Here is a 27,317-nt window from a genome sequence, read left to right as displayed (position 1 = left end):
ATAACCCAAAGTGGTTGATGCTGCTATCCATGAAATTAAAAAAAAGTTACTTACTATAAATCTGTTAAAAATAAAAGTTGAGCGATTTTTGCCATTTTTTACTATTCCCATGAGATCAGTAAAATTTATAATTTCCATTAACCGCTATGAAATTTTTATTAATATAGCCTAATCTTCAAAACCTATAAAACAAAACTGAATTTAAACATCGATCGATCACAATTGATCGCACGTCACGGGAAATGTTTCCACGAAGACGGTATTCGGTAGAATTTGTAGCTGACGTGTCGTTTCGAAAAACGTACTTGCGTAATCGAAAAGGAGCAGTTTTAAACATTTAAGATCGTTTGTAATGGAAAAGTTTAAATTCAGCGTTTTTAGGCATTTTTCAAATGCCTCACATCTGTTGACAAAACGCAAAACAGAAATTTCATGCTATATATTGTGAAGATTAGGCTCCAATAATGAAAATTCCATAGTGACCAGTCAATGAAAGTGATATATTTTATTGATCTCATGAGAATCGTAAAAAAATTTATAAAGTTAAAATACGACATATATAAAATTAATAACTTTACTGTTTCAGATTAGGTACATTTCCCAACATATTAAAAACAAGGATCATTAAACCGCTTTTTAAAGGTGGAGATCGTGTGGAGAACTTGGAAACTGTAGACCGATAAACTTGACTTCAAATCTCAGTTAACTAATCGAAAAAATTATAAATTTTTAAAGAAACATAATATATTACTTGAAAATAAAGGCTTTAGAAAGGGAAAGTATACAGAAGATGCAATTGGTGAATTGATAAAAAATTCTTTGTGTATATTTGTAGATCTCTCTAAATCATTTGATACTGTAAACCACAAAATATTGTTAGATAAACTAAAAAATTACGGCAACAGAGGAGTGACAATAAAATTTTTAGAGGGCCACCCAATGAGAGACAGTAAAAGGTAACTGTAAATGGTAAAATAAGCGGGACCAGAACTGTGACTCACGGAGTCCCTCAAGGAACGGTGTTGGGGCCGCTTTTATTTACTATTTATTTAAACACCTTATATTACAGACCTGAGGCCAGTTCATAAGTTTCGCTGACGATACAGTCATTTTTTGTATCAATAACAATTGGGAAATTTAAAGGAAAATGTCGAAATGAACTTTGTAAAAATAAAAAAATGGTTTCAACATAACTAGTTAACAATAAATATTGAAAAAACTAAATACTTGCCAGTTTCATCACACATCTCTGGGTTACCAAACTTTAACCAACTTGAAATTGACAACAATACAAAAATTCCAAATGCATAAAATATTAAATACCATCATTCTTTGATATTGTAATAGACAGACCTAAAATGGGATCATCATATCAAATGTGTAGTGCAAAAAATAAGCGGTTTACTCTCAAAATTCAAATATCTTTGCGATTTCCTTGATGTTCACCACTTTAAGATTTTATTATACTATTCCATAGTACAATCATAATTAGCCTATGGGATTATTGGAAGGGGTGGAGCCTACAATGCTCACCTTAAAAATCTAAATGTTATACAAAATTGGATAATTGAATAATATATAGAAGGGGTATAAGATCTTCAGTGGACTAATTAATTACAGACAGTCATTTCATGTATTTAAACCAGTTGTACTCCTACAAATCGTTATTATATTGACACAGTGAGAAATCATTTCTGAATTGTACCCACCATACATATCAAACTAGAAATGGAAATTTGAAGATTTAATATTTAATATTAATAATAATATTATTAATTTTTATTATAATTTAATTATAATAAAAAAACAACCATTGGCCAACGTTACATTGTATCAAAAATCCAAAACAATGAAATGAATACAAAAAATAATTAATATTATTGTACCATTAGTCATTATTTTAAAGATTATTTTAAATTTATCTTCATGACAGTATCACATCGTATACTTTACTTTAATTACATAAAAAATATAACTAACGTGTCGTTAACGACGTTTTTATTGCAAGACAGTTATACAAGACCACACGACAAATTACATGATTAACAGTTATAAATGAACGCGACGTGACCTAGAACCGTTATTATTGTCAATGTTACAACTCTCGTTAGTTTATTCGATCTTCCTCTTTCCTACTACTAAAGAAAACATTAAGTGGCTTCTAATTGACGTTCCTGAAGTTTAAACAAACCGACTCCCGCTAATGAATCAATTTTGTCTAATTTTAACTAATTTTAGCTAGCACGATACCATGAAGCATTAAGGTATCGCCTAGAGGATTCTTTGTCTATGCAGCGTTAAATTGCAAAGGAGGTCAAATAAGACACGGGTGCAGTTTTCGCTATTGTAAAGAGTAGTTTTAGATACGTAATTGCGAAATATATATCACTATTAATATAATTATGTCCTTGGATTACTATTAATAAAAAATATGTGTCTACAGGGTAGAAATTCTTATAACTATAGCCATATAAAACCCACATCAAAAATTTTAAAGGAACACCATTATTATTCCACTATTTTCAATAAAAACTTAAAAACTTTTTTGTTAATACATACCATTAAATTTAAAAACTTGTTCTCTATAAATCAAGGTATGCTATGTAAAATAATCTGTAAATTGAATTGCTTTATTAAGGCAACAGTATAATAACAGAGCTTCAATGCCTCTAATGCGTGTGATTAATTGCTTCAAATTGTAAAGAAACAGTGCGTATTTTAACATTTTACTAAAACAAGATTATTTAACGCATAGATAGTCATGGAGCGTCGGCATTTAATACATGTTCAAATGGTAAGTGCTGTATATTTTATGATTCAGGCTGGTCTTTCACAAGCTGATGTTGCATGTCATTTTGACGTGTTTTGGAGTGAGATTTCGCAATTTTGGCGTCGATATAAACAATTTGGTAATGACACTATAGGGCATCGGAGTTGTCAAGGTAAAACGCGGTCAAGCCTTAAAATATACGCACATAACGGTATGTGACCAAACTTTGAGGAATAGATTACATAAAACTGTCCTGCACGCCAGACGTCCAAGGTACTTCATGGAAATCGTAAACTCAGATTAAGGTCGGCACAAGAATGGAGTTCTGTGTTATTTACAGATGAAGCTAGGTTTTGCCTCTACTTTGATTAAAGAAGATTGAAAGTTTGGAGAGGAAATGGTTGACAAGAGAGACTCAGGCATGTACAGGGTGTTCGTCTATATAGTGGTCTATAAGTTATGATGTGGGCTGGAATAATTTTTCATGATATCAATATATTGATCGTATCTTAGAGCTTATTTCCCTTCCATTTTTCACTGCTGTAGATCCTGATTTGGTTTACATGAAGAGTAATACAAGGCCACATACTACAGTAATAGTAAGAGATTGGTTTCATAATGAGGATATTACACTTTTAGCGTGACCAGTATAATCGCCAGATCTTAATCCCATCGAGCAAGTAGGCTTCAGAGACAAATTACTTCTCATCTGTACAATGTTTATAATAGACAAGGCCTTAAAGATCTTTTTAAACAGGATCATATTGTCTCAAAAACAAAATTGATAATGTAATTTTAAGCATGCCAAGGACGTGTTAAGCTTTAATTAACGCAGCTGAAGGAACCACCAACGATTCTTGAAGTTAAAGAGGCAGTTAAAAAAATAGCCAGAAACAAATCACCCGGAATAGATAATCTCCCAGCTGATCTATATAAAGAAGTTGTCCATGATACCACAATGGCATTATAGCAGCTTTTAAAAGAAATATGGACACAGAAATTCCTCCCCAATGACTGGAATATTGGAATATTTTGCACCATACACAAAAAAGGAGATATCTTTGAATGCTCTAACCACAGAGGAATACCGCTTCTAAATGCAGCGTATAAAATATTTTTCATAGTACTATGTCACCGTATGGGCACCATATGCAGAACGAAAAGTAGAAAAATACCAAGCTGGTTTCAGAGGTGGTAAATCGACAATTCATCAGATTGGAACCCTAAAACAAATTTTAGATAAAACACTGGAATATGGCATATATACTCATCACATATTTATAGACTACAAAGCAGCCTACGACTCTGTGAATAGAAGAGAAATGTTCAAAGCAATAAAAGAGCTAGGAATGCCAAATCAGTTGGTAAATTTAACAAAAGTAACTCTTGAAAAAGTTGTAAAGTAGTAGTAAAAGAATGTAAAGTACGAATTCAGGGGGAACTATCAGAACTTTTCAAAACAAATATCGAGCTGCGCCAAGGAGACCCGCTCTCCTGTATACTGTTCAGTCTGTCTCTGGAAAAAGTAATACGTATGTCACAAATCACAACCATTGGTTCAATATATAATAAATCAGTGCAAATCCTTGCCTATGTTGATGATATCAATATTGTTGGGAGAAAGGAAAACGCTGTACAGAGGCGTATGTAACATTAAAAGAATCAGCAAGAAAAATGGGTTTAATAATAAACACCAACAAAACGAAGTATATGAAAATAAGCACGCAACCACAAATCCTACGACCACTTATTATAAAAAACGACGTCATCGAAGCAGTGAACAAATTTGTATACCTGAGAGCGCTGCTTCTGAACATTGAAAATAATACTACCGCAGAGAAAAACCTCCGAATTTGCACGGGTAACAGATGCTATTTTGGGCACAATCTCCTCCTTAAATCCACAATTATATCTGAAATACAAAAATAAAACTCTACAAAACAATAATACGCCCAGTCCAAACATAATATGGTTCGGAGACCTGGAGTCTAACAAAAAGTAATTAAAACATGTTATGATGTTTCCACAAAAAAAGTACTAAGACGAATTTATGGAGCAGTAGGACATCTGTGGTGGATATCGTATGTAATGCAGATGGAACAAAGTGACCCATCTAGAAAAACGCTTCTTGATAGACCCATTGGTCAGAGAAGAAGAGAAAGACCCAGAACAAGGTTCCTTGATAACATTGGTAAAGACATGAGAAATATGGGAATACGTAAAATTGTTATGGAGGCTAGGGCCCACACAGGGTTCTAAAGCCAGAATAATGATAAAGGAAACACATATTATTAAACTTTTTATGATTAGACTTTTATGTTAAAAATTTCCAATAAATTATATAAATAAATGTATGATAAATAAATGGAAATAACGTATCTCCATTTCCGCCACTTTAATAATAGCAGAAGCTCGGAATAAAAATAACAAACACCTGTCAATTATAGCAACACTTTTAACCATTTTAAAACGGAAGTACCTTCAATTCAATATTTTTTAGATATTCTTCCACTCCTTTCTTTGATGAAATGATATCAAACCATTCAAACCAAGAAACAGATATGAAATTTATAAGTTTCTAGTTTTACAGAGTTTGATGGGTTACCATTTCTTAAACAGTTAGAAAAATAATTATCATTATCACAAAACTTTGGTTCTAAAGCTAACACAAAATGTACCGAAATACTAACACGAGTATCTTATAAGCTCTTTAAAAAAAATTTATATATTTTATTATGGACCGATGACTCTTGGTAAAGTATAGTCGCTGCATATATTCTTTTGATTATTTCTCAAAAATTAGTATGTGTGTTTGCTTTGTCTACTGTATTTTTCCACTCTCTCCGGTCCTGCATCTTTTCTCTCCAAATTTCAATTTCCATCTTTGATAGATCCTCTATTATTTGGTCTTTCCATCTGTATCTCTGATTACTTCTTCTAGTATGATATTAAAAAAATAGCGTCGTTGACAGAATATCTCCTTGTCTTCCGCCACGTACTATATTAATGTCGTTTGTATCTGTTTAGGTTGTTTTAACTCTTGCTGGTAGTCCTTCATTGTCATTCTAGTCCGTCTTATAAATATTGCCGGTATTTCCATCCTTCTCATATCTTTTAATAACTGTCATCTGTATATGCTGTAGAAGGCTTGTTGGAAGTCGATGAGCAATATGTGTAGTTCTATGTCATATTCGAAGCTTTTTTTGATGGTTTGCGTTAGTACGTGCATTGCGTCTATTGTTGATCAACCGTTTATAAATCCCTGTTGATAGTATCCTATATTTTTTCTTTCTAACAATTTAGTCGGTTTTTTATGATTGTTTCAGGATCTAGGATTAAATGTACGTGTGTGGTGATTTAACAATAGGAAAGCATCAATGAAACATAACAGACTTTATAAAGAAAGCTTATCATGGTTACTTCGGTGTAAAGCGTGGTGATCAGGACAAACCTTATGCTCCACACAAAATGTGTTTTCAGTGTGTCTAACTATTGAGAAAATGGACAAAAGGTACACGTAACTCTTTACCCTTCGGCATTCCTATGGTATGGAGGGATCCACAAAACCATGGAGACGACTGCTCCTGCGATATCAAGGGTTTCAATTCAAAAAATAAACACAAAATGTAATACCCTGATTTAGATAAAGATGAATTCAATGGTGAGATAGACCAACCTCAAAAGTTTAAATTAAATTATATTAAAATTTTACTAATGTTTGTATTTTGAGAACGATTTCCGAAGTGGAAATTGAAACGTCCATAAACGTATTTAAACCTTTAATTGTGGCTTATTCCCATTTAAATAGTAATTGATACACTAGTTGATCCAAAATTAGTTCTTTTGCCTCCTCTTCGCATAGCGTTAGGATTGATAAAGCAGTTTGTCAAAGCTTTAGATAAACAAGATGACTGCTTTAAATATCTGTGCGACAAATTTCCTGCACTTTCTGAAGCTACACTTAAAGAAGGAATTTTTGTAGACCCTCAAATTCGAACCTTGAAATCGGATAGATTGTTCCCGAATACAATAATCCAGGATGAATCATCTGAAGCATGGAGTTCTTTCGTAGAAGTCATAGACGGTTTCCTTGGAAACAACAAGTCTCCAACTATAAAGAAATTGTAGTCAACATGGTCGAAAATTATAAAAAACTGGGATGCAATATAAGCGTCAAACTTCATTTTCTGGATTCCTACGTTGACTATTTTCCCAAAAATCTTGGAGCTCTCAGCGAAGAGCAGGGAGAGAGGTTCCATCAAGATATAAAGAAGTTGGAGAGACGTTACCAAGGAAGATGGGATATAAAAATGATCGCTGTTTACTGCTGGACCTTGAAAAGAGACTCGACCACAAAAATCCATAAAAAGAAGACCACAAAACGCAGTTTTCATGGAAAAAGAAAATGATTTTATTAAAAAAATACCAAATATTGTCTAACATAGGTTACACTGAATTCATTTTTTAAAGAACAACTCAATTTTGCAGTTTAATTTTGTATTAAATAAAGTTTCAATAAATATTTTCTCAGTATTTTTGTCAGTTTCTATGAAAAATTTTAAATACTCTTTTCTTGACAACCTGACATGCTGGAAAAACACTAAGTGCAGATTCGTGATCAGCACATCTCATTTACTATAGGACGCCTATTAAACTTATAACACTTTTTCATGAAAAAAAATGTAGGCCTGTGTTATCCATTGGAATGGACACTCATGTAAAGTGAAAAATGATACAAAATTTAGCAAAAAAATTATATTTCCGAGTTCACTCAAATCCGCTGCAATTAAGCCAGGAATATATTTTTTTCGCTGGTAAAAGTTAATTGGGCTTGAAAGGGTTAGAATACAACCTTAACACAACATGCCGGTTTGTTTTTATAATAGATAAATCCTATCCGATATTTACAACCTTTAAAAAAATTCAATTTAATTTTACCGACATCAAAAAGTTATTTCCAGTCAATAAATTTTACGAATTACAAACAGATTTAAAAATAGCGATTTAAAACGAAAGGTGCAATGTTAAACTATTTCTATTCCAAATGTTAACAGTGCGCAGCGTGTAAAAATAACAAAACGTTTTTATTACGTTAGCACCGTTATGTTTGTATTGCTTTAAAAATTTCTTTTTCATTTATGACTAATTGTTTATACGAGCAATGTTTATACTACGAATAACTGGAAATGTATGTAAAACTATTTTTATGTAAGACATTCACAAAAATAGAAAGTATGTAAAGTAAAACGTGTCTTACTGACAAGAGATCGAGATGTTTAACAGGATATTATCAAAAGTAGGCGACGTTTGTTTTTGTAATGTAAAATGATCTTATACACACTAACGAGAAGTCTTAATACATAACCCAAAACAGTGGCGCCATTTAAACATTAAAATACGATTGACTACTTTATTCTTATTTTTTATCTTTTAATGCTGTAAAGCGATTAAGTTTAATGTTAGTTAAAAATAGAGTTCTTATACCTTCAATTTTCAAAAAAAAATTATAAGGCTGTCAAACATAATTAAGGATTAACACATTAACAGAATTAATATCCATCGAAAAAAATCTAATCTAATCTAAAAATATAATATAATATAATAGATTAATATAATAATATAATAATATAATAATATAATAATATAATAATATAATAATATAATAATATAATAATATAATAATATAATAATATAATAATATAATAATATAATAATATAATAATATAATAATATAATAATATAATAATATAATAATATAATAATATAATAATATAATACTATAATAATATAATAATGTAATAATATAATAATGTAACTCCTGTGGGAGTATTTGTCAATTCTTCTATCAGGCGCGGCCCCCTTGCGAATGGGGGATGCTTTCTGGTAATTCGTAGCAATGATACCCAGAGAGTAGCAGGAATACTTGCCGTGAAACAAAAGCTGACACCTGGCAGTAAGTATAAAATGCACACCGATGAAAATGATAAATAAGGATTTATGTTTTGGGTCGATGCCTGGGGATCGCCAGGGCACGTCTGAAGCCGGCGCTGGACATGACAGCATGTGAGACGTCGGTGGCAGGATGTAGAGAAGGCGGGCCCTGTCATACAATCAGCTAAAACCCAACCATAAGAAGAAGCACAAGTGAGCCAAACAACAACAGGAGCTCCACTCGTTGAAGGTGCTGCGCTGGAACATCAGCTGGCGCTCACTCAAGCGGTACGACCGAGACAACGCATGAAATGGACTGTGTATGTAAACAGAAACATTTTGCGCTTCTATTACAAGGTAACGAACCTCGGTCGAGAAACGACCGGATATCAACAACATCTGTACCCCGAATTTTGCAGGGAGTACCCAGAGATTCAAGTATCTGAACAGCGAATAGCAAATCAATACCGGGTAATTATAAGAAATGATCTTATCCCAGAGACTAGACGCGATACCATCAGAAGCAAAGTCGAACGGGAGATTCATAACCAAGCGCTAGTTGTAGATCAAATCCCTAATGAAATCCCTAATGAGCAGACTCCTAAGCCTCTCATACAAGAAACTCAACTTGTTAATATGCAGCGGGACAACAACAACAACTGGCACGATAGCCTGGTAAGTGAAATGGCAAGTGCCGTACAAGAGTTTAATGGGAAAAACCCACTTAGCATGTAACAATTCTTATTTACCTACCACATTGGGTGCCAGTTGTAACAATGTATAATTCCTTATCGATGGTTGAAAGGGGGAACTAAACAATTACTAGGCTGGAGATAGGGTAAGGAAATAAATTAAAACGTTTGCGAACGGCTACTCGTGTTTTGGTTGGAGAGCTAGGTCGTGATATAGGTTTTTTTGTTTGAGGGACTGGAGAAACTTACTAAAAAAAAAGAAATAAAAAAACTACTTACAGAGATTTCCTGGGCAAAATACACAAGAAGATTCCTAAACGATTTAAAATGGACACTGTTTAAAAAAATTCTCTTGCTGGTTAGAAAGAAAGGCTTTTCTTTCTTAAAAAATTTTAAGGGTGAAAATCCTTTTAAAAGAAATAATTTTAAACTCCTGGTTTAAAGAGAAACATAACATATTTATATTATAAAAGTTATAAATAAAACTTATATTTATTTATAACTTTTTAATTTGTCATGAAAGCTAATCTTAGTATATTAACGAAGAATGTTTATTTTATTTAGAAAAATTTAACTAAAATACTTTGCTCCACTGCATGATTATTTCTTTTTAAGTTATTAAGAAAGTTTATAACCTTGGAATTGAATATACAAAAAAACACTGTCCCACACAAACGTCAAATGATCTGGATTCGACCTATATGAGGCACAAAATGGACAAATCTTGTGGAGGTGAAACATCGAATTGGACTTCAGGTTATCCTAATGAAAACAGTATGTATTCTTCAAAACTCGGCTACTTAATTTTCACTTAAAAGCATGTGGACTTCTTAAGACGTTGAAAACGATGTTTTCACACCCGTCACATGGAATACAGCATCCAACAAACCAGTGATTAACTAATTCATCGAATTAAACGAAAATTTTTCCGGTTTTTTGAAACTATCACTGAAAAAGATCCTTTTCCGCTCAGAATCCAACTGTTCTTTTTTACTGCTCACTAACTAATTCCCGATGACAAAAACAAATAACGAATAAAGATAACGAATTTTAAGAAAATCTGGACTCACACAATGAAACAAACATCGTTGGCAGCGGGCTCACCGAGTAGTGATCTCATCACCCAAAATCGTTCTTTTGTCAGCATACATTTTCTTACCAGTCTAAGTGGAAATATTCATATTTATTTGACGCACAAATATCTAGGCGGAATCAAGATCAAAAGAAAAAGCAATTTGTGTTATTATCAACAGATTAAAAATATTTATATTATCAATCTTTGAGACACAAAAAGATTAAAAAAATTTTTCGGTGTTTTATTATATAACGGGTAAAATGAAAATGCTACAAACAGGCCACCGCTACCAAAAATGAACTCTTGTAAATAACTAAGTGTGCTGTTACAAATTGTGAACACTGAAGTTCTACCCAATTATGTCGTAGAAGCCCATAAATTGGAATATTTGCATATGCTGATTTATTGTACAGCAACAGCAATTGCTAATGTTATGTGCATTAAGATCAGAACACAACAAGTTACTAATATCGAAAGGATTGAAAACAGAATTGCACCCTGGGAAAAAAGACTGCTGAGAAAAATTGTATTATTGCGTAGGGATATTGGACAAATCACGGAATACATCCGAGGAGTAAGAAGTCGAAAAGTTATATTATCGAAATTATAAGAGCTGAAGAAATAATTCCGAACACTTCAAGACGCTCACAACATGATCCAGAAAACCATATCCACTTAATAAATAAAGAACCCATCCCTTTCTGCGACAACGGCAAGATCCCAATCACTGTTAAACATATCCTGTTGGAATGCAAAACATACATCCACGATAGAAGAAAAATTAAACTCACTACCTACATGAAGGATCGACTAAGCTGCCAATTCAACCAAGTACTGAAATATTTAAGAGACAATAAATTTTACAATAGCTAATATAATATATTTAAATTCTACAAATTGTAAGAAATTAAATACTTGTAATTTGTGTTTGTACCCCCTGCTAATAACTATTTTTTTTAAATAAAAAAATATAGACATTAAATAAGAAGTGAAAAATTAAAAGATTGTCTGTTACTAGAAGATTCGGTTCGTAAGATAAATGTCATTCGATTAATTGACATTGAATTATCTGTTTAAGTTTTTATGGTATTTTACTTTTAAAATAATTTCGTATAAATACAATTATTATTTTTAAACATATTATTTAGTTTGTATAATAATTAAATGTACCATCAAATGATATTTATTTACAGTTTTTAATTATTAAAATATTTGGTCTGAATTTAACAGGCGTGTCGGAAGTAAACAACGTAGGTTTTGTTAATATGTTAACAGGTGGCGTTAGGAGCAGACATAATATTTTATTTAATAATATATTGAATAAATAATAAAATTACTTTATTCAATTTTAAATACTTATATCATTTAAATTTAAAAAAAATACAGAAATCATAGTATGAGGCTTCGCGCTAGACTACAGTACGGCCTACTGTTTCACTTTTTTTTAGCTTTAGGTAGGGATATGTTATTTATTAAAGTGCAAATGTATGTTCTTTTAATAAATGTTTTAGTTATGATATTTAATTTTATGTTAAGATATTCAAAATCTATTTGTTCTTGAATATAATTTCTACAGTTATATCATTTTTATTAGATTTTTATGGTCCTTACTGTAGTCTGTTTGCTACCTGTTCCCTAATAATCTTAAACTTCATCGTAATCCATTTACAGCAAAGGTTGAAAATAACTTCTAGAACTTGCGATAAGTCAAAATTACTTTAACAATTGCGAACCAACCAAGGGGAAACCGGGAGCACATTTTAAGTTCCTTAAATGGAAAGCACAAGCTCGACACATAATAGGTTAAAAGTTTGAGAAAAGAATTTTCGCTACGGGGGAAATTAAGGAAAACCGCATGTTGAATCGTTGAATGTAGAACTCTATTCAGAATTCACAATAGTTTCTATTATTCCGTTTTCGATGCTTCCACTCCAGTATGAAATTGAAATACTAAAAATGGAACGTGATATTCTTGGTCACAATCATATCATTTGAACATTCGTACATTTGTGGGAATATTCTGTTTATGGCATTAGGGAGACATTCAAATGGGCCGTATAGACATAGAATTAAAGACTTACTTATTCTCTCACTATTTGTTGTACAGTGTTAGCTATTTCTTAATTTTGTTTATGACTGTTAAAATATTGTTATTAAAGATACACTATCTGTTACCAACAATTTAATGACAAAATGTATATCTTGTTTCAACTGCAGTGGCAAGAACAGTAATGCCTACACTAACAAAGCAGTGGCGTTCCAAAAAATACTTACCATTTACTTATTCTTTTTTTTTTATGAAGACATGATTCCCCTATTGGGGAATTGTCTCTTGCCGTCTTTACTGCTCTATTTGTTGTCATTCGGATTTATGATCGTTCCATTCTACTCTTCTATTTCTTACTTAATGCGTGATGTACTGCACCTTGCATCTACGTCGTATATTTATACTTCTAGCTCCGTCCTATAACGTTTTAACATGAATTTTTCCATAGTGTTTTTATCTCTGTTTTTTTCTAGCATCTTTTTTGTCCTCTATGTGTCAGGTCATGTTTCTACCGCATATGTCACCATTAATCTGATAACTGTCTTGTAAATTTTGCCTTTTATTTTTTTCCCGATATTTTAATTTTTCCATATTGTTTCATTCAGGCAACCTGTGGCTCTGTTTGCTCTATTCACTTGATCTTCCACTTCTGTCTTGAACTTTCCGAAGCTAGATAATGTAATGCCTAAATATTTAAAATCCATCAATTTTATCATTTTTGGGGGAATTAACTTTTAAATTTTCTTGCGGTTATATTAAATTGGTTCAACATACGTTGTCAATCATGTTCACTTTGAGAGAGTAGTATTGCATCGTCTGCAGAGCAGATTATTGTAAGTTGTTCTTCTCCAATTTTGTATCCTTTTTTAGTTCTTATCCCATTCCCAGCTTCAATAGGGTCGGTTAGTTCTTCTTCTACTTTTACTTTTATTATGTTGTTTTGGTAGATATTTTTTATCGTTTTGATTATTTCTAGAGGTATCTATCTTGCGTACAGTAAGTGGATAACGACTTTTAATTTGACCCAGACAAATACCTTCTTAAGGTCCACGAAACATAATTGTGCTGGTTTGTTGTATCCTTATGATTTTTCTTGCACTTGCCTCATTATAAATATGGCGTCGGTGCAAACCGACCTAAAATATTATTTTCTTCTGCTAGCGTTATAATTTTATTCAGTTTATTTGTTATCACTTTGGTTGTTAATTTTATTGTTGTGTTTAATAAATTAATTCCTCTGTAATTTTCTGGACTCGATTTGTCTCTCTTTTTAAAGAGAGGTATTAGAATACTTGATTTCCATTCTTGAGATATTATGTTTTGTTTTATTATATTTGGATTAGTCTTAATAGTTGTTTGGTCAGATCTGGTCCTCCGTACTTTAGGAGTTCGTTCGGTATTCTGTCCTCTCCTGGTGATTTTCTAATTTTTTCCTTAATGCTCTCTTTACCTCTTCTTCCTCAATACTTATTTCTTCGTTTGTCGTTACCTCTGGTTTTGGTGGTTTATAATCGTCACCATTAGTAAATAGGAATCGAGAGTAGTCTACCCATATTTTCTTCTGAATGTGTTGCCTTTTTAATAGCTCGTTCATCTCTTTTCTTTGTCCTCTGATCATTCTCTATATTTCTCTATTTGTTGTCATTCGGCTTGTATGATCGTTCCATTCTACTCTTCAATTTTCTACTTAGTGCTTGATGTTCTCCACCTTGCTCTCTCCCATAGTGTTTTATCATCTATTTTTCGAAGTGTTTTCATCTCTGCTATTTCTAAAATCATTTTTGTCCCCTCTGTGTCAGGTCGTGTTTCTGCCGCGTATCTCATTATGAATCTGATGACTGTTTTGTAAATTTTAGCTTTAATTTCTTTCCCGATATTTTTATTTCTCCATATTGTTTCATTCAGGTAAACTGCGGCTCTGTTTGCTCTATTCACTTCATCTTCCACTTCCGTCTTGGGCTTGTCGAAGGTAGATAATGTAATGCCTAAATATTTAAAATCCTTCACTTGTTCTATTATCTGACCTTTAAGCTCCAATTTATATCTTAGTAATTTTGCAGTTATAACCATGCATTTTATCATTTTTGGGGAAATTAACATTTTAAATTTTCTTATATTTATATTAAATTGGTGCAACATACGTTATAAATCATCTTCACTTTGAGAGAGTAGTAGGTATTGCATCGTCTGCATAGCAGATTATTTTAAGTTGTTCTTCTCCACTTTGGTGTCCTTTTTTAGTTCTTAGATTGCCAGCTTCAATGGGGTCTGTTAGAACTTCTTCTACTTTTACTTTTATTGTTTTGATTATTCCTAGAGGTATCTATCTTGCGTACAGTAAGTGCATAACGAGTTTTAATTTGACCCGCTCAAATGCCTTCTACAAAACATAATTGTGCCTATTTGTTGTATTCTAATGATTTCTCTTGCACTTGCCTCATTATCAATATAGCGTCGGTGCATGATCTTCCCGACCTAAAATATTATTTTCCTCTGCTAGTGTTATAATTTTATTCAGTTAATTTGTTATAAATGTGGTTGTTAATTTTAGTGTTGTATTTAATAAATTAATTCCTCTGAAATTGTCTGGGTTAGATTTGTCTCCATTAGTCACCATTAGTAAATAGGAATCTAAATTATTCTACCCACATTTTCTTCTGAATGTCCTCCTTTCTTTGTCCTCTGATGATTCTATTTCATATTTCTTTTTGTGTTCCGTAGAAGTCATGCTTTATCTGTTTTGACAAGCTCTGCTAGTGTCCCCTTTTTATTTGTCTAACTAAATTATTCGTTTTATTTCTGATTCGTTTATAGTGGTTATATGCCTGTTGTGTTTGTTGTGTTCTGTATTGTAAAAAGTCTTTTTTCTTTTCTTCACAATTTGTCTTCACGTCCTCTCTAAATATGTTGTTTTTTATATGTTAGTGTTCATTACTTCCCTCTCTCCAAGTGATTCTGTTGCTGCGTTAGTTATGTTATTTTTGAATTTTTTTCCAACTTTCCTCGATGTTATCGTTTTCTAATATTTCATTACCATCAATCTTCTCTGATATTTTTTTTCTGTATAAGCATTCCGTGGATTTCGTATTTAGTTCTTCGTCTTTGATTTTTGTTTGTGTTGGCACCGCTCTCTTAAGTGTGAAGGACTTGAGGATGATTCTTCTTCTTCAAGTGCCCTGTCCGTTGCGAACGTTGGCTATCAACATGGCAATTCTGATCTTGTTTGCGGCGCTTCTGAATAGTAATAGAATAGGATGATTCTTATTTTACATAATACTAGACTATGGTCGCTACCTACATCTACTTAGTTGAGGCATCTTACGTCGATTATTGTCGATGGATCTATATCTCTGTTGGTTATGTATACCTGTTGTGTTCTGTATTGTAAAAAGGCTTCCTGGTTCTCTTCATATTTTGTCTTTACTTCTTCTTTAAACCACAAAGACCAACACAAATATATATTCAATACCCGTGCACAAAAATCTATAATACATTATGTTATTACCAACAGAAATATACATTCATCAAAAATAATCGACAAGAGAAATAATCAACTCAGCAGATGTAGGTAACGGTAGCTTGGTATTATGTAAAATAAGAATTATTCTGAAATACTTCACACTCAAGAGTGCCGCGCCAAAACAAACAAAAATCAAAGTGGAAGGACTAAGTAAATACTGAATCGACGGAATACTTCTACAAAAAAGAATATCCGAGAAGATCGCTGGGAATGAAATATTATAAAACGATAACATTAATGAAAGTTCGAAAAAACTCAAAAATAACATAATTAACGCAGCAACAGAATCATTTGGAGAGAGAAAAATAACGAACACTAACATATCAAAAAATTAAACCCCATATTCATTATTGACAGTTTACAACATATTTAAAGTATTTACAAATATAAATAGTTATTTCATTTACTACACCTTACGTAGTCAAACAGAACTAAACTTAAAAATTTATCATAATAAATTAAATGAGATAAAGAACTGTTTGAAGAAGCATTTGTCCATATTTATTGTCGTCTATATTAAAAACAAACACGTCACCGCTTGGAAGCGTATTAGTACACTTATTAAGTATAAGTGTACTAATACGAGTACTTATTAATGGACACTCTTACGTTATACTTCTATCAAAGGGAAAATATGGTCCAACCACGTTGCGGAACGGATTAGTGTTTTTAGATATTATAAATATTTTATATCACCAATCGTATGCCTCATCCAGGGACCCGTAATGTGGATATCGGTGGCTCTTGCGACCACAGAGTGTTTTCACAATAAAGACAAAACGACTGGCTCCTTTCACCTCTACAAAACGAGTGGCGATTTTGAGATTTGCCGTTAAGAAAGTCGGTGACCCCTCTTTCGGGGGTTGAGGGTGTGCTCTACCAATCATATTGCTATAACTAGCGACAATTGACAAATACTGCCCGCTAAAGCGTGTTTTGCCAATAGTGAGCTTTATTCTTGGAGCGGAATCTAAAAGTGTTTGTCGAGAAATTTAATTTATGGAGGTATAGTTCATTACGAACTTGTTGAAGACAAATGATTCGATCTAATTTGATTAAATTAAATTTTAAGTTTAAACGTTACAGCATAAACCCCATGTTCTTCAATTTGATCATGGATTAAATCATCAAAAGCGTTAACAAAGGAAGAGGATACAGAATGGAATACAAAGAAAAAAAATACTGTGTTACACAGACGACGCAATATTGATAGCCCAAGATGAAGATAATCTGCAAAGACTGGTTCACAGATTCAACATAAGAGCAAAAGAACTTAACATGACAATCTCATCTCAGAAAACTAAAACAATAGTAGTCAGCAAAGAACCAACCACATGTAAAATAGAAATTGATGGCATCAGTATTGAACAAGTACTGGAAATAAAATACCTGGGAATTACACTGTCTAGCTATGGAGACCTGGACAAAGAAGTGAGAAATCAAGTACAAAAAGCAAACGACGACCGCGCAAAAGCTGAAGTGAAAACCTTCCATAGAGGAGGAAGAAGAAGCATGGACGTGGCTTTTGGACTAAACCGATATACTGGAGTATAGGTTTATAGATACTAGAGTTATAGGTTTTTCTTGTTAGAAATTTGTTATTTTGGATTTAAAGATTTTAAAATCTTAAAAATTAGACAAAATGAAGTTACTTAGATTTTTACGCTATCACCACAACAAAATTATATACAATGATATTGTATACTGTTTAAGCATAGAGAAAAAAAGGTTTTAACAGTTATACGATCATGTGTTATTAATATACATATTTTTTTTTTATTTTTCTAATTGCTAGACCCGGAACTTTTTTCCAAACATGTATACACGATTGTATTTATTTATATTGTACGTATTTGAAAACAATTTTGTTATACCCTGCCATATGTTTTTTATACAAATGGCCTTCCATCAAGCAAAATACAAAGCAATGCACCAACTAGATGTGGTTTTACTATATCCGTGTTTTAAATTACGGAATTTGGAACGAAAACAAAAACATTTGAGAATTTGAGGTATTTTAACATTTTGAAGTGTAAATACGTTTTGTAGTGCAAAACCCGACAGAAGTATCAAAAACAAGAAAAAAATAACGAAACATAATTCTGAAAATGAGAATTCCAGTAAAACATGTTTGATATATTTTTGTAAATATGTTTTATTACTCCAGTAAATGTACGTGAAATACGGCGAAACTGTATAATTTTTAGTGTCACCACCGAATTGAATGAAAGTTTGGATTTAGGAACTACCCCTATTAGAAAAAACGTAGAATTGTAAATTAAAGCGGGTAATTGATTCAAATCATCTTTTAATGAAGTAAATAAATGTCAATTAACTATATAAAGGACAATCGTGGTGGAGACAGAAAGTCTAAGAAAAAATGCGTTTAAATTAGAAAGTCTCATTAAATTTATTTCGTCTTTGAGGGTCCATGAAGGCCACTGCGGTAGACGCATAGAAGAATCTATTTGCCATCTGAGTTTAACATAAAAAAGCAAAGCTCCGTAAGTCTTTATTTTCTTTACCGCTGTGCAATGTTCCACGAAAATAAAAATTACCATCACCAGTATAGCTTACCCAGTGAATGCTCAATATACACAGCGGAAATGATGGCAATAATGTTTGCTCTTCAGTATGTAGTACTGAATCCGACTAGCAACTATGTTATATTTACTGACAGTAAAAGCGTGGTCGACAGATTTAACAACATTCAAACAGTTAAACAAATAAACCACATTGAACTGGAAATTCTTAAAATTCTTTATGAAACTATATAATTAGGATTAAATGTAATAGTTACATGAATCAAGGGCCATTCGGGAATAAAAGGCAATGAGATCGTTGACAATTTGGCTAAATCAGCATACATGCTTGGAGAAAAAGTAAACAGAAATTTAATTCCAGCGACAGATATTGACACCGTTAGTAGACAAAAACTTAAAAATAATTGGCATTTACATTACAGAGAATGTAAGACTGGCTTAAACTTTTATCATTGTAACACTAGGATACCCTCCATAAGATGGTTCTACACAGAATCTAATCGACATTTTATAAAGACCATTAATCGGCTGAGAGCAAATCATGCTCTTACGCCATCTTACATGCATGGAATCAGCTTATCAAATACTCCCAATTGTACTTGTGGTAAAATAGGCGATCTAACACATATTATATTAGAATGTGATTTACAAATTATTAATATAAACGAACTTTATAAGGAATTAATAAATTCCTTAGTGTTGTTTTCCAACAAACCGTAATCTTTTAATATTTTCAAATAATATGAAATTCTTCATTGCATTTACAAACATGTTAAAATATGTAAATATAAGTTGTAAATAGTATATAGGCGTAATCTGTTAATATGGTTTGAAAAAAAAAACAAAAAAAAACAAAAAAAAAGTATACCACAAATTAAAAAAAAAATAAAAGAATTACGAAAATAGAAATAGAACAAAAAACAAAAAAATAAATCCAAAAAAAGAACAAAAAAAGCAAAAAACAAAAAAAAATCAAAACAGCAACAAAACAAAACAAAACAAAAAAAACAAGAAAATAATAAAAGAATAAAAAAAAACAAAATAAAAATATATCAAAACAAAATGTATGTACCTATCCATAAAAATATTAGCTATATGTAGTACTAACATTTGACTATGAATCTGCAATCAATAATAATTGAAATTCAGTCGATTTTAACAATAAACACAAACAAGTCTGGCTAATTGGCTCTGTCAAAGCCATTTTTCAGAAAAAAAAAACTTGATCGTTTTGTTTAAGCCTTTAAAAGTCCAGCTACTGATGTTTGTGGCTTTTGCATCCGAACAAACACTGAGGTAAATACCATTAAATATGATGAGCAACGATTAAAATTAAAAATGGATTTAACTATTCACAAGACGCGAGCAAAGCAGTTTTTTAATTTAATGAAGGAGAAATCTGCTGATAAAGTGGCATATTGCTTTGATATGCAACAGATTCAATATATCTCAAAAGCACCTATTACGGCACTATGCTCAGCAACTGGCTTTTTATGCTTTTTGTATGACACATATTTTAACAAAAACTTTTTATACATGGCTTAAGCATGAAGCAGGAAGAGGTGGAGTATACAAAGTTCCGTGTTGACTCAATTTCTAAAACAGACTGATTTTGAGTCAGATATTAAACATCTAAGATTGTTTTGGGGGTCAGAAGAAAAATTCCCACATAGTACATGCACTCATCTTGTGGCTTTTAAATATTATCCCAAAAATTTCCCATTTTCCCGTTCGTGGCCATTCGTTTATGCCAGCTGATCGAGTTTTTGTTTAAGTTGAGCTAGTAAAGTTACCAGACAAATATAATGAGATCTATTCTAAGAAAGGAAAAGATCACAAACTAGGCTCTGATTGGACTTAGTATGACATAAAACATGCAGCACTTTCACTCAAAAAAGTTATAGGCATCAATGGAGCCAAAAGAATAATCATAACTCGGGGCAAACAAACTGCTGGGGAAAAATTTTGAATCTTAAATGCTAAATCTGTAAAAACAGAGGTTTTGTACAGAAATGATGACTCTTTTAAAAAGTTTTTTTAAGTTTACCTTAAACCAAAGAAAAAACCGAGAAAATACTGGATAGCTTATCACAATTTTTAGTTAGTTTATCAGCCAAAAAATAGGCATTACATCCAGAGTTAACTTGGTTAGATCCAATTTTAAAACATCAGTATCATAAAAATATAATTGTAAAAGACCAGATCTGCGATTAATGTGAAGATGGATAAGAATTTTGCTGTCTTCTGGAGGACGACATACATGTCATACAATTTTTTTTGCTATATTGCTTTACAAATATGCAGAAATGCATTTTCAGTTCATATTTTTATTTTAATCATTTAGAGACAATCAAACTACATTTTGTCATTTAAAGACAATCAAATGCCGTTTTGTCCATCAATATTTTTTTTTTTTTTGAAAAACTAATAAAGCTTGTTGTTACTACTAAAAATCATACGAACAAGCTGAATTTTTTCCGAGAATATTATTTTTGGGACCCAAAATAGATGCAAAAACGTTTGTCACTTATACCCTTGAGTTTACCCCTAAAACCTTCCTCGTAGGGGGATAAAACGCAAAAAATGAATTTACTAAGAATTTGAATGTTTAGAATAAAAATGTAGCTGACATAATTTTAAACAAAAATGTTTATTGGCACTTTTTGTGTAGAATGTACCATTCTCTTACAAACAACGCTTGAAGCGACCGTCGATTTTAAATGTCAGATGTCAATAAAATTGATCACTTTCATTAACCGGTCGTAGTAAAATTTTAATTTATAGAGATTAGTCTTTAAATCCTATGACATTAAATTTCAATTTTGACTTGTGCCAACAAAGATGAGACATTTGAGATATGAGTAAAAATCGCAGAATTTAAAGTGTTACATTACAAACAATCGCACGTCACGGGAAATGCCTCCAAGAAGACGGTTTTGGGTGTAATTTAAATGCCTCACATTTTTTGCCAAAACATAAAACTAAAATTCCATGTTATAAGTTTTGAAGATTAGGCTCTACACACACACACAAGTGATCAACCCTGCCCCTAAGGAACATGTGTATACTATAAATTGTAAGAGTGGGATCCACATGTCCGAAGATCAAACCGGTCTCACTTCGCTAAAGAAGTGGTACCTATATGGCCCCCAGACTTTTCCTTCACCTCTTCTCAGCATGTGACCTACTTGAGGAGGCTTATGATCTGAAAGTTACTTTGGGTGCCCTGGGTAATGGAACACCCTTTGTCTTTATTGACTGTGGTTAAGCCACCTAACTGTAGGGGTAGCACATATGTCGGCTTTTCTCCCTATTTACTTTACTGATTATATAGAAGTTACTCTGATTCTATAGAACTTTATTGCGGAACTTAAGTCCCTAAAAAAAGGTGTGTGTCCCGAGCAGAGTGCCATCAACCTGAGTTAATGACACTCTACCCGAAAAGTGTGTGAACTCGGTCACTCAGCCGCCGAATTGGCAAAATAAATTTTGATCTCCTTATCGGCTGGGTACCCAAGAGGGTCTGCCCACCAAGCCCATGTACGCCACATATGACCTAGCTGCTCAGATTTTCCGTAAAAAGATCTATACTTAATCTTCTGCCTGACGAACCGAGGCCGCAAATGCGGCTGTTATAAGAGACCTGACGGGTCTATTATATCATTGATAATTGAATGGTGTTGCAGAAGTATTCTATTAATGTCCAAGTAAGTCGCGATATAGACAGAAAGCTTTTTTTTTTAATTACTAAGCTAAAAACTAAACATATTGCGTAATCTCTCGCCAGAGTTGCGTACCCACTCACCAGTTGCCACTTATCCCCACCATGCACAATTATCCACCGGATGTCGCGCGAAACACTAGGATTTTTTTGTTTACTTTCTGTCTTGCTTCATTTTGTTTTGTTTTGTTTTGTTTTGTTTGTTACTGTGTGGCTATCTCATTCTTGATTTTCCCTATATCCAGTTATTTGGTGTTTTGGCCGTCTATTTACCGTCCCTGCGTTTTTATCGTAGTTCGTTAGCTCTCTCAGTACTCCGCTTGGGTGGTTTCGGTGCCCGTTGAATATCTCGTAGGCTCTCTTATCCATTTTTCTTAGGATTCTTTTTACTACTCTGTACAGGTATCTCAAAGGTACATACCTTGGTAGTTTCAGTGTGTCCCTTTTAATTTGATTTTGGGTGGTCTGGATTTTCTTTCTGTTTAATTTGCACGTATGCTCCCAAGCATACATGTGAGGCGTATGTGAGCACTGGTAGTATGATACTGTTTGCAACTCTTATTTTTGTTCAGTTTGCCCTTTCTGCCTATTAGTGAGGAGAGCTGTCCTTTGATAGTTTTTGCTTTGTATGCCGTTTGATAAACATGTTTTGTGTATGTTAATCTTCTATCCAATATCACCTCAAGATATTTAGCTTGGTTTACCCATTCGATGTGGGTATTTTCTTACGTTAACTCTCTTTCTGGTATACTTCTTCGGTGTCTGTACATAACGGCCTGTGTTTTCTCAGGGTTTAGAGCTATTTTTCATTTGATGCACTATCTTTGGAATCTGTTTAGTGCTCTTTGCTAATAATTAGTTGCAAGATTCGGATTTCTCCAACTGACTGCTATGGCCGTATCGTCTGTATATAAACTTAGCAGGGATCCTGACTCCTGAGGTGTATCAACTGTGTTGATAGTGTATACGTATGGTGACAACACCGCCCCCTGCGACACCCCCGCCTCCAGGGTTCCGACTTTGGATAGGGTTGCCCCTAGCCGAACACAGAACCTTCTGTTGGCCAGTTATGATGCAAGAAGACATGTCATCACCTCACTGTAGCCAATGTTGTTTATTTTGTAGAGCAGACCTTGATGCCAGACTCTGTCGAATGCCTTGCTGACGTCCAGGAAGGCTGCGGCTGTGTACATTTTTTCGATGAAGTCTTTTGTAATGAATTCAGTCAGTCTAAGTACCTGTAGTTCACAAGAGTGGTCACTTCTAAATCCGAATTGAGCCTCTGGTATGGTGCCTAGCGCTTGCTATTCTTCGTTAAGTCTTACTAGTATTACCCTTAAGATGAGAGAGTACACTTATCGGTCTGTAATTTTTTGAAAAGCGCCGTTTTTTCCTGGTTTTGGTATAATTATTACCTGAGCCTCTTTGCATCTATTCGGGAAATATCTCAATCTGAGCATACTGTTTATGATGTTGGTTATGTATACAGTTATGTATACAATAGCTCCCGTCGGAAGATTATTCAGTGCTCTGTTTGTAATATTGTCTGGTCCTGGGGCTTTCTTTGCGTTTGCCATTTTTTTTTAGTTGCTTGATCTATTCGGGGGAGGTATGTGTTATACCTAATCTGCCCTTTTTTCTTTTTAGTCTTCTTGCAGTTCATTCTACCTCTTCTGTGAAGTCTAAATATTCGTAGGGATGGTCCTTGTTTCTGAAAGCCCTTTCTAGTTCGTCTTTCACAACTTCTGCTTTGTCTTCTTCTGTGTGTACTATTCCATTTTCTCCTTTTAATGGAGGTATTGGATTTTTGTCATTTCGAAGTATTTTGGATAGTTTCCAAAAAAAGCGGACTTATTTGAGTTTAATTCCTGGATAAAGTTGTCCCAACAGTTGTTCCTACGGGTTAGCAGTTGTTTTTTGACTTCCCTATCTAGTTTGTTTGCAATCCTTTTGTTCTTCGTTGTTCTTGTTAGGTTAGGTTAGGTTGTAATAATTGAAACTTCATAGTGGCCGGTCAATGAAACAGATAGATTATGTTCCATGAGATAGTAAGGATGGAGATGAAGATTAATCTCATGAGAATCGTAAAAAGTGGCAAAAATCGCACCAGGTTTATTTATTTTACACCTTTATAAAATCTAAGTTTATTTGCGACATAATAGAAAAATTGCATACGAAAGCTGAACTCTACCTTTAAAACGCATCATTATTTTTGTCGAACTTGAATCAAAAGATTTTGAATTTTTATCGTCGAGCTAATCCAAATTTTATTAAACATTGATTTGGCGCGCGTAATTGACACTTAAAATCTACGGTCGCTTAAAGCGTCGTTTGTGAGAGAACGGTACATTCTACACAAAAAGTCCTAATAAACATTTTTGTTTAAAATTATCTCAGATACATTTTTTATTTAAAACATTTTTTTCTATGGCCTAAGATTCTTGGTAAATCAATTTTTTTGCGTTTTTACCCCCCTGTGGGGGGAGTTTAAGGGGGAAACCCGGGGGTAAAACTGGTCAACTTTTTTGCATCTTTTTTAAGGTCCCAAAATTAACATTCTCTGCAAAATTCAGCTTGTTTGTATGATTTTTAGGGGTCAACTCTCTGACGACTGGACTAATTTTGTATTTTTTAAAACTTTATTAATAATTGAGTGGCAGTCTTTTCCATTTCTTAAAAGTCTGCTCTTTAAATAAATATTCCCTGAAATCAAATTTTCTCAGTACACCTATTAAAATACGTTATTATTTATTTGCGTAAGCATTTATTTATTTGTTCCACGTGATCCGAGGTTTCGGAAAAGTTTATTATACATATATTACGCGTATATTAATTGCATATAATTTAATGTAGAACATAAATTAAAATAATTTCTTCCCACAAACGAGTAAACTTTCAATATATTACACACCAGTTGATTTCAACCAACATTGCATCATAAAAGAAGTTTGAAGAACCTGCCTTTTCACATATGTTGTCAACGAACGCCCTTGATGCCACCTTGCATACGTTTTTTACCTTCTTGATAAGCCCCGACGGCATATCTAATGACTGCCTGACCACGTACCTTTAGGAGCTATATCCATCAATCGCTTCCTTTCCTAAGCCACGAAGCGTGACTTACTTCCGTCGAGAGCATGGGAATTCGAAAAATATTTTGTTGGCATGCACTATGACATGAGAAACTATTCAAGTTATTAGTTATTGTATTGTTTTTTCTAAGAGCCGTAGCATATAATGGTGCTGGGAGCTAAGAATAAAATTAAAATGAAGATTGTAGTTTGGCACGAAGAAATTATGCAAAAATTAAATGAAGTATGTATATTATTAAGATATATTTAATTACTATTGGCGCTAATAATAGTGTGATGAGTGATGGGAGATAAAATGTTTAGCAAATGTTACTAAAAATATAGTAGATTTAGACTAGCAGCTTTGGAAAAAAAAAACATTAAATATTTTGTCTATTTGTCTTGTAAACAAGATATGTGTCTTTGAACATAACAAATCAGTTTTCTTTTTATCTTTATCTTTAAGGGGAATTAGAGGAAGTAGAGTTGTTTGTTCAAAATATACAAAAATCAGAATGGAAAAGTATTCCTATTCTAAGATCAAAAGGAAAAGGAAACAACTATCCGAAAGAAATTAAAAAGTTAATTAAAGAAAAAATAAAGCTAAGAAGGACGTGGGAACAAACCAGAACTTACCAAAATAAAACAAATTTGAAGAATGATAATCAAAAGCTTAAAAGAGAGATTCAAAACATAAAAAATAAGTCACGCAGATCTTATCAAGAGAATTAACGGATGATGGCAGCACTGAGTACTCTCTATGGAAAGCAACAAAAAGGCTGAAAAGACCAATCACCCATTCTCCACTCATTAAACTGGAAGACGGTAGCTGGGCTAGAAGCAATGAGCAAACTGCAAAAAGATTTGCAACATATTCAGAAAATACATTGACACCGTACGATGACCAAATTAATGATTAAATATCATTAAACTCTAATCAGACAGAAAAAAGTAATTACTATTTAAATGGGAATAAGCCACAATTAAAGGTTAAAGTAAGTTTATTGACATTTCAGTTTCCACTTCGGAAATCTCAAAATACAAACATTATGAATTTTTGTCCTACTGCATCCGTGTCTTAGTCCTTTAGTTACTTTTATTGGCTCCGGTAGTCTATTTCTGATTTTTAGGTAAGTAGTGTTATCCCTGTATACTTCAGTGATTATTGCTAAAAGGTATGGACTAATGCCGAATTGTTGTAAAGCTTGCCACAATTTAAGTCTTGAAATTGTATCATACGCCTTTTCTAGGTCGATGAAGGCTAGATGTACTTCGGTACCAACCGCTATTATTTTCTCTATTAATTGTTGGAGTATAAACAAGTTATCAGTGCAAGATCTACCAGGCGTAAATCCACTTTGGTCTTCGCTAATTAGATTTTCTACATCATCTTGTATTTTTCCATTTATTATCTTTTTAAACAATCTCCCGAAAGTAGGTAGGACACTTAATCCTCTGTAGCAGTTAGGATCTTTTCGATTACCGTTTTTAAAGATGGACACTTGGTAAGTGGTTTTCCATTCAGATGGTACTTTAATTTGTTGGCAGCATTGATTCATTAGAAAAGTTTTTATTTTAATTAACGCATTACGGACCTCGTTGTTAGTAGTATTAATGTTACTATTTGTTTGTTTCTTCATACTGTATTCCTCTCCCATATATTCCAATCTGGACTCTTGGAGAAAATTTGTATAGTGATTTTTCCCCTTTTCTATAGGAATTAAGTTGCTTGGTGTGGGTGTTTTTCTTTAGATAAGTTATAGTTCTCCACCAATTAAATTTTCTCCAATCTGAGAACTACCAATTAAATTTTCAACTTGGACACATTTTTGTTCCCAGAAATTGTTTTTTGCTTCTTTTATTTGATTGAGTACTTCTCCGTTTTTCCTGTGATATGTATACTCTATTGCTAGATATTTTGTTTGTTAGCCATTTCTTATATATTTT

The 27,317-nt window shown here is 32.8% G+C and overlaps 1 protein-coding gene across 2 annotated transcripts in view; it reads right to left on the bottom strand.

Moving 5' to 3' along the window:
- The window catches only part of LOC140445502 (uncharacterized), a 500,280-nt gene that overhangs the window by 452,930 nt on the left and 20,033 nt on the right, over positions 1 to 27,317 (bottom strand). The gene's annotated exons all lie outside the window — the stretch shown is intronic.

The sequence above is a fragment of the Diabrotica undecimpunctata genome, chromosome 7, assembly GCF_040954645.1.
Source record: "Diabrotica undecimpunctata isolate CICGRU chromosome 7, icDiaUnde3, whole genome shotgun sequence".
NCBI classification, from domain to species: Eukaryota; Metazoa; Arthropoda; class Insecta; order Coleoptera; family Chrysomelidae; genus Diabrotica; species Diabrotica undecimpunctata.
This window is presented reverse-complemented; position numbering and strand designations above follow the sequence as displayed.